Genomic DNA, 9,006 nt, shown 5'->3' on the forward strand with positions numbered 1-9,006 from the left:
GGTTATGATGGCTGGGAGAGCTTGCAAATAGCTCGTGGGCAGTGTTGGAGCAGGGAGACGTGGCTTTTGCAGGAAAGGAGCACTGCAGGGACTGTGCCAGCTGCTGCCTCCTAATTGTTTCAGGTACCTGCATGTGGATCCAGCCACCCAGGGCCGGTGCCAAGCAGCAGCGAGAGCCAGGAGTCCAGAGCCACTTATTTTTGTCTCTTTATGTGCTTTTCTTTTTTTAATTCTTCCATTGTAGGGAATGTCACCCTCCAGCAGTAAGTAATGCCCCAGAGAGCTGCGGGTCGGGAAGCAGCATGAGAGAGGTGACCAGACCCTGCTGCCATCCAGGCACTGGCATAATGCCCCAGCTCCAGGTGACATGCTGTGGAGAGAGCATGTCACCCTCAGGGACACCAAGCGCTAGGAGAGGAACAGCCACGGTGAAGCTGTTGCCAGCCAGCCGTCTGCCAGGGCTGAGGGACGAGAGCGCTCTAATAAATGCCTCTGGCAGGATAAGCCATGGACAGAACTGCACCCCAGGAAAAACCCTGTGCTATTCTGTTTTTACAGGGCTGATGCCAAACTCAGAGCTGTGTCATCTGTCAGAGCAATTTGTTCTCAAGGAGGAAAGGAGAAGAAGTTGTTTTCCTGACAGACCGGGTTGGCTGTGACCACAGGAGCACACTGAAGCCTGTAGCAGCAGGGAACAGGATTTATCCCGGTATGATCCTCGTACCAGCAGGGAGCTTGCACCAGGAATACGCAGGGACCATGATATAATGCGTTGCTTTCTGAGGAGCCTGGGTCAGGGGCAGGAGATATTAAAGAGGACTGTGCATGTGTAGCAGAAGTCATTCTGGCAACACCTTAGTTTGCAGATTTTAATACAAATGTAACAGCAGTCGTGAAAAAAAACACAGGCATGTGGCTGTCGTCATGACCAAGAGAAAACTCCATGCTTCAGACTTTATTGATGTTTCACTGTTTAACCCTGTACATGTAAAATCAACGCAGCCTTCTGGCTGCCAGTGGGAGGCAGAGAGCACTTCTCTCTCTGCATTCTATCCCAGGTGAAGTTTTGCAGTTCCCAGCCACGAGAGTGCAGGTACAACCTGGCTGAGTGATGGCAGAGTTTATTTAGCCTCACTAAGGCCCTCAAGAAGCAGCTGGGTAAAAAAAAAAAAAAAAAAAGAAAATAAGTCTTCCAGTTTTGTTATTTTTACAACCTCATTTTTCAGCTAGTCAGCACAACTCACGCTGAGCCTCTGCCAAGCAAAACACACTGTGATTCTTGCTTGGGGCTTGCCTGTGATTTCCATGGGAGTGGTGGGCCTGGAGGGGGGCTGGTTGGGGCTCAGCTCCTTGGGCTTTGTTCGGCTGCCCTGGAAACGTGTCCCGCCTTCGCACAGAGACAGTGCTAGCGGGGCACTGTCTGCTCGAGGGCTGCTCCTCTGGGGTTTCTTCAAGGTACTTCAGGAATCTGCAGTAGCCCCCTTTACAGTGTTCACCTTTCTTTAAAATAATTTCTTCCCAGGTTTTAAAAAAAATGTTTTCCTTCCCGCATTAGACCATGAGACTCAGAAAAACTAATGGAGAAAACTGTCTGTGCACAGTGATTGTACAAAGCAGGAAAACCTGTTGGAAGAAAACGGGAGAGTGTCTGTGAGTCTTGTAAGGGGGTGAAACCCCTGTGTGACAGGTATTGTTGTAATAGGGAGGAAAAAATTGCAGCAAGGAGGACACTTCATCACTACAGAAACATACTTTTAACTCTTGTTTTTAAAGCTTAGTGGAAACATAATGAATAGCCATAGACAGCCGCTGGTGGGCTGCTAACGGCAGAAATCTGCTACGTGTGCAGTTAAAATGTAGAGCCTGAGCAAGGAATGGGTATGTTGCCCACTCGAGGAGACCTGCTTCAGCTCAGCGGAGTCTGGATTTTGTTACAGGATCAGAGCATGTTTTGGATAGAGGGAACAGTGCTGGTTTAACTGTATCAGATAACCGGGCTGTGATCAGGGCTGCCACTCTACTAATTTCCCAGTGCAGGCAGGACCTGGGTAAAGCCCCCACTTTGAACCAACGCTAAAGTAGCCTGTCCACATCGCACTGCAGCTTGAAAACGCCTTTGGCAGATCGGTGTCTGCAAAGCCAGAGGAGGCATAAGGAGGACAGTGTGCAAATCTTGGTTGGAAAAGACAAATGATGCCTTTCACAGAGAACCAGGGGGGCAGGGAAGCTGCTGTCCTTCCACGGTCTGGCAGAGGAGGCTGGGGGTCCTAAGCCATGGGCAGAGAGGGGTGATGCTGGCTCCTGGGGCAGTGGCTGAATCGCACCCTTGCGCTGTGTTCAGGTCCTCCTGCCAGGGCCTGGCACGGGATCACACCTCTGCCAGCCGCTCGTTTGCCCCAGGGCTGACACCTCCCAGGGCCAGCGGTGGAGGCAACAGCACCTCTGTTTGGCAGAAAAACACGGGGACAAATGCCGTGAAAGAGCATCCACTGGAAACCAGCATGCTCCAAGGTAGGAGCACCCATGTGGCTGGCGCCAAGCTCCCTGACCTGGGCTAGGTGCGCTGGGGTCCTGGCTATCTTTATGCTTTATGTGGGCAGTGGTGCCGGAACAGAGGGGCCCTGCAGCTGCGCTGCCTCTTCTGCCCTGCCCGGACTGGAAGATAGAGCTAGTTCCTACCTCTGTGGGGTGGCAAAATGCCTCGTCTACCCCCACCCTGCCATGCCCCCCACCCCCCGCAGTGTCCCCCCCCCGCGGTGTCCCCGCCTGTCCGCACGCCGCCGTCAGGGGGCGCCCAGGTTCCCCGGAGGCGGGGAGCGCCGAGGGGGCGGTGCCGGCGCGATAGCGTAGCACCGCCCCTTGGCGAATAGCGTGCGCTACGCGAGTGGCGCACCCGCTGCTCGTGGGGCAACGGCCGGGCGGAGGGGGAAAGCCCTGCCCGGGGGCGGCCGGAGCTGCCGCCCCCAGCCGCTGCTGGCTTAACCGCCCCGTTCGCTGCAGCTCTCACGTCGGTAATAACAGTTGATGAAAGGGAGGGCCCAGTTCCCTTCCGGCAGGCTCCTGGCAGGAACCCCCGGATGAGGTTGTGTCCCCTGGCTGCTTGCGATGGGCAAGAGTCACCCAAATCTGTTGGGGTAACGGAGAACCTCACGGGCATCCGCTGCAGGGGTCAGCAGGCTTCACTGCATCATCCCAGTGTCATCGCTGCCCTGTTAATCTGCCAGGCTTTGGGTGTTCAGTGCATCATCCCGGGGTTGCTGCAGGAGGTGGCGTTTGTCCCCAGGGTAAAGGATGGGGAGAGGTGGCACACGTCTGCCCTGGGTGAGAGAAAGGCTGTGCAGTAATGCAGTGCCCGGGTGCCATGGGACCGCGGTGTGATTTAGTGCCCGATCTCTCAGATAAGTGGTACTGCATTTTTCCTTCTGACCCTTTAAGGTCCTGCAAACATGGTGCCAGGACCAACCTCAGAAGAGCACAGTCCCAGGGCCACGATCCCATCCTCAGTGAAGCCCAGTGAGGAATTTTCAGTGGCCACTCGCAGTACAGTAACTGAATTTCCATCTTTGCATGGAATCCTCTTTGCATCCATCCTCGTTCTCAGCTCGTTTCTGGAAAGGAAAGCGCTTGCTGGTGTATTTACCTTGGAAGCCCATTGTTCACGTAGAGATTAAACCTGGTTTCTAAAGCCTCAGTTTTGCAGGATCTGCCACAGTGGGACGTTGAGGATCCCACTAACAGCAGCAAGAGGGGGTAATTTGCAGATTGGCATCTCTTGCTGTGTCTTGTCTTCCTCCAGGGGCCTCATGTTTGAGCAGTGCTTGCTGTGAGATAATGTAGATTTCTCACCAGGTTACTAAATTTTGGAATCCACTGGCAGGGACTTCCCTGGAAGACGCTCTGCATTGGTCTGCAGCAGTGAATGCACTCACTCTTTCCTGATAAGAAAAACACTGATGATCATGGAGAAAAAGGTACTTCAGGATAAGAGATGATTTTTTCTTATTAATTTCTTTACTGGTGGGTGTCAGGCTCCTCACACACAGATGTCCTACCTGCCTGCTAAGAAATACCTAATACGGTGTTTGCATTGTTTTTCCCCAAGTCACAAGTATTGCTCAGTGAACGGAGCCAATCCAGCAGAAAGGATGGCAGGCAGTGGAGCACGTAGCCCCACACAGGTGACCCAGAAAGCAGCTAAAAGACAGCCTTAGCCTCTGCCCTATACTCCAGCAGACCAGCCCCAGCTCTGATGTTGGGATGGCCGTAGTGTCTGAAGCAGTTTGGCAGAGGGCAGGAGTGCAGATTGGGCACAGCAGATGTTCCTCAGGCTGGCATTGTGCTGGTGTGGATGGGATCATGCATCTTTTGTAGCCTGATTACTCTCAGGTTGGCTGAGGACTTCACTGAAGGAGGCAAACCCAGAGAGATCCTGTTTATCTAAACAAATTAAGAGGTGCTGGTTTTCTATCTGCTAGAAATTCAGGCAGGGATATGGAGCCAGCCCTGAGCACTAGAACGGAGTAACTGAAGCTTTAACACCCACCTGTAACCATTTCAGTTTTAGGCGACTGTGCTTTGTGGGTCATACCTTCAATTTGGTGGTTTAGGGATTTGCAAACAGTGAGTCATAACTCCCTGGTGTCAAAAATGCAGCTGCTGAGGCACCAGGCATTGAAAAGTGTTGTCCAAGATAAAAGCAAAGCAAACCTCACTGCCCACACACTCTTATCCTTCAAGGCTGAGTATCTCTGTCACCCTCTTCGAAAACATGCACTCAAAATTATACAGGCTTCTCGTGGTTGCCATTGATACAGAATTTACTTCTCCTTTTAGAGCAGATAAAAGGGGATTGTGAAAATCTGTGACTTGAAAAAGTTGAGGCAGATAGATCTGAAGCTAATATGCAGCACCCCGTGCTTGCAGAGAGGTGGCTGGCATTTGAGGAGGGAATCGCACTGCAGGACATGTTCATGTCCTTCCCAGGGAGGATCCCAGAAGAGCTCCCTGGGCCTCTGCCATCAACCCCCAGCCCTTTGTATCCAGGGTGGACCTGCAGGTCCCAGACAGCATGCATATAGCCAGATTGGTTCTGACCCAAGGAGTGTCTTTGGGACACCTTTTGGCACTGACTCACTGCTAAGGAAGAATCGACGTGCGAGTCACCTGTCCCATAAAGTGTCCCACTCGCAGTGGTCACGTGGCACCAGGCTCCTGTCCCATGACACATTCTAGGTACAACAACAGTATGACATGGCCACCTTTGCCACAAAACGCCTGGTTGCAGAGCTCACGTGGCTGGTCCACCCCATCCTTCAACGCCCCGTGCAGAGAGGAGCAGTGGCATGCAACCTGTGGGTCCTGCAGAGCATTCCAGGCACCACCAGCTATTGGCCTGTCCTGCCTGTCCCATGGCTTCAAAGCCACTAGCATCATGAGCTGAGAGGTCTCGGGCACACCAGACCTTCACTGTGAAGGCTTCAGAGCTTGGTAAGTACCAGCTTGCAGAACCTGCTGCTTTTGTAACACACTGCTTTAACAAAACCTTGATTCCTGAAGAAAGGCCAGTTCTGCAAAGGCCTGTGCAGTTCTGCGTTGGCTGTGTGCACCTCTCTCTGTACCTATTTTTATACCATTCCTATGGTTTGAAAAACCTTTCAGAAATGTCCATGTTTAGAGGGACCCAGATCTGACAAAGTAACTGACTCACTCTGGCCTCGAGGAAGTTACTTCACTCCCTGGATCATCTTCTCCACTTGAGTACTGAGAACAATCATATGAAATTACCCAGCATACCACCAACGCAGCTGTAAAAAATTAATTAGCTGGTATTTAGCACTGGCTGTAAAAGTGGGAAGGTGTTGGTGTTGTTGGAGAACCTCTGTAGCTGGGGAGGCCAGCAGGAGTCCTGCAGGGGACTCAGGTGATGGTCACGATTTGTGTGACAGCCTCTTGGGATTATGGTCATAGATAGGCTGTAGGTGTCTTTCTGCCCCTAAGCACAAAATCTGGACCATCAAAACACCCCTTTGCCCTGTGACACTTGAACTTTCCATGGGCTTTGGCTTCCACCAGTTCCAGCTAACTATGGTGGTGCCAAATGGGTAAGTGCGTAGCTGTGTGATGCCCATCTTACACCATGGCCCAGCAGCATGGGGTTGCTTCTCCCTGCCTGTCTTTCCAGGGCCAGTGTAAGCACTTGTCTAAAGGAATGTCCACAGTGCTCAGCATGTTGTCCACAGCCTCTGTAGGAGGCTGACTCAAAGGCAGAGCAAGGGAGAGATTTCTTTTGTGTGCTTGTGTCTCCAGTGCCTGGTATGAGGGGACATGGCAGAACTAGGCTTTGCAGCACTGCAGGTCAGCCCCCACCCACTGTGTGGGGCTCAGACTTCAATGGCTGCATTTAGACCCTTTATCAGTGCTTTGGTTTTTTTCAGATGTTCAACCTCCAGCAGTTGCATTTTATCAGTGAGTACAGATGCTGGTAATCCCTTGTGCTATATGCAATGTCCTCTGCGCCTCAGCAGAAGCTCGGATTGGAGATCTGCCATGAGATAATGTGACAGCAGTTGCTTCCTATGGTTGCTATCTGGTGATCAAGTCTTGTCCAGAGCTAACTTTCTGCTTTCATGTGTTGCTGCTGTATGACTTAGAAATCAGCTGAGGGTTGCAAAGGTGAAAGCATTAGTAGATTACTGGCATGGTATCTGTACTGCAGGCAGGGATTAGAGGGCAGGCAAAAGACTATGGCTGTACACTTGCCAGTGGAAATGCATACGTGGTCATGCAATAGCAGTAGATTTCTAATGAACAAAATGCCAGCAGAAGCAGGGTGAGTCTGCTTTAGACAAGATAAAACAAAGGGTGACAAAGCTTGGTGTTCAAAAGCAAGATGTTGTGGGTTTACTGCTTTTTAGTTCCCCTTTTTTATTTTAGTAGGTTAGATCATTATAATGATAATTTGAGGAAGCTGGTCTGGGAAGCCAAAGGTGACAAGAGGAGAGTGTTTCATAGCTAGTTGAGAGAGGCCAGCTCTACTGGGGGTCTCTGGACAGTCAATTTTCACTCAGCAGTACAGCCACTGTGGGCTGGTGCTACACCTTTCTGGCCACAGGGGGAAAGAAGGGTCCCAGGGCTGAGCCCAGCAATGAGGAGGAGGGACTGCAGGACTCTGAAGAGCTGAAATATGCTGGACAAGTATCAGAGGAATGAGCAGGCTCTTCCCAAGCTTTTAATGCCACAGATGGACAGAGGTGGAGTAGCTGTGCATCCATGGGAAGAGGGTGAATGCATTAGGCACTGTGGGGAATGTCAGACATTCACAGCTAATGTGGAGGATTTGTTGGTACTACAGCTAAGCCAACGTGCTCCCTGGACCTCTCTGCAGGCCCTTCCAAAATCAGCAACCAGCAGGCCTTTTGTATCCTTGCTATTTCTGTTCACTGTTCCATTTTATGGACTAAAAAGAGAAAGGGAGGGTCCCTTTTTGTGCAAGGACAAAAGCAAAGAGATGGTGTAAGACATACCATGTTTTATTGCCTCTAATTGGATCAGGAAGATTAGTAAATAGAGATTAGATGTCACAAAGGGAAGAAAATCAAAGCTGGAGACATTCTTACTTCCTGGTTTAGAGGGATGAGTGCATGAAATAGGTTGAGGTGTCTGCACTGGTAAATGTTTTAAGACCTGTTGCTATAGCCTTAGGGATGCTCATCTGTGTGAAGGTCCCTCAAAGGCAGAGAATGGATTTCTTCAGAGCAATGTTAGTGATTGGGAACATTGGCATTGGGTTTCAAATCTCTATGGGTTTTCATTGGGTTTTGATATTATCAATGAAGTGGTTAGATGAAGAATATGGTTTTCTTCCCAGGCTACTGAAACTAAGTGTGTTGGTCTGCTCACTGCACCATGCTCTGGTTTCCCCATGTGTTTATTCTGGTGGGGAGGTGTGCATGCCTATGTCTGTATGACCAGGCAAAGCGCAAGAGCCACTGCTCAGTACTTCCATTTGCCACTTTCTTACCACTGTCTCTCTACTTTCATTCTGCCACTGTGAACGTAGCTCTCATCAGTGCCAAAATACAGGCGTCCCGCCTGGATAGCAAGGACCTCTCTGCTGACATTGGTCCTCCTGATTCGTATGTTCTTGCAGGCAAGATCTTGCTTCGTCAGTCTGAGAAAATGCTGCATTCCCACAGAGGATTAGAAACTCATCCCGAACAGCTATTGCATGACACAGCTGTTGGTCATGCCAAGAAAGTTAGCAAGTGACACGGGAACTTGGTGCGAGGTTATCCTCTGCGTAACAAAGGTACGTGGTAGATGGTTCCAGAATCGCTCTGCAGCAGAGGAGGAAGGAGGAAATTTCACCCACAGTTTTTGATTGCTTTTTATATTGTGTAAAAAGAAAGAAAAAAGGAAACTTTTAGGAAAAGAGACCTGAGGAACACACTGTAGTTCACCATTAATGTCTGCTCATAGCAGCCCAGCATGTGGATCTCCTGTTAAAGGAAATGGACTAGGGCAAGCGAGTGCTCTGCCCTACCAGCGGCTGATGTGCCATGGGCCCATCTAGGGCTGAGCTGAGAGGATACTTTCCTCCCCATCCAAAGAAGTCATGTGGGTTTGGGAGGGTTTTCTCTGTCATTTCACTAATCAAAGCTTTTCCTCTTTTGGCCAGTCCAGGATTTAACTGGTACCAGGTTCTTCTGCAGCTCTTTGCATCTAATGGGGCACATTAAAAGCACTAATAAACTAGATGTCACAGGCTCCCCTCTCTTGTGAGATGAATTGGTAACAGTGATACAGTCCTGCAGATAGAGAAATGAAAATATAAGACTGGTAATGAACTTTCCAGCATCATATTCCACCTCTGCTCCCATTCACCATCTCTTAGTCTGCATTTCAACAACTGAAACCAGCCCAAGGACTGATGGCTGTGTCCTGCCTCACCCACTCCTGCCCTTGCATGAGGTGCACCCTACATCAAGCCAGTTCAGTGCACTAAGC

The sequence above is a fragment of the Vanellus vanellus genome (assembly GCF_965231255.1).
Source record: "Vanellus vanellus genome assembly, chromosome: 9".
NCBI lineage: Eukaryota > Metazoa > Chordata > Aves > Charadriiformes > Charadriidae > Vanellus > Vanellus vanellus.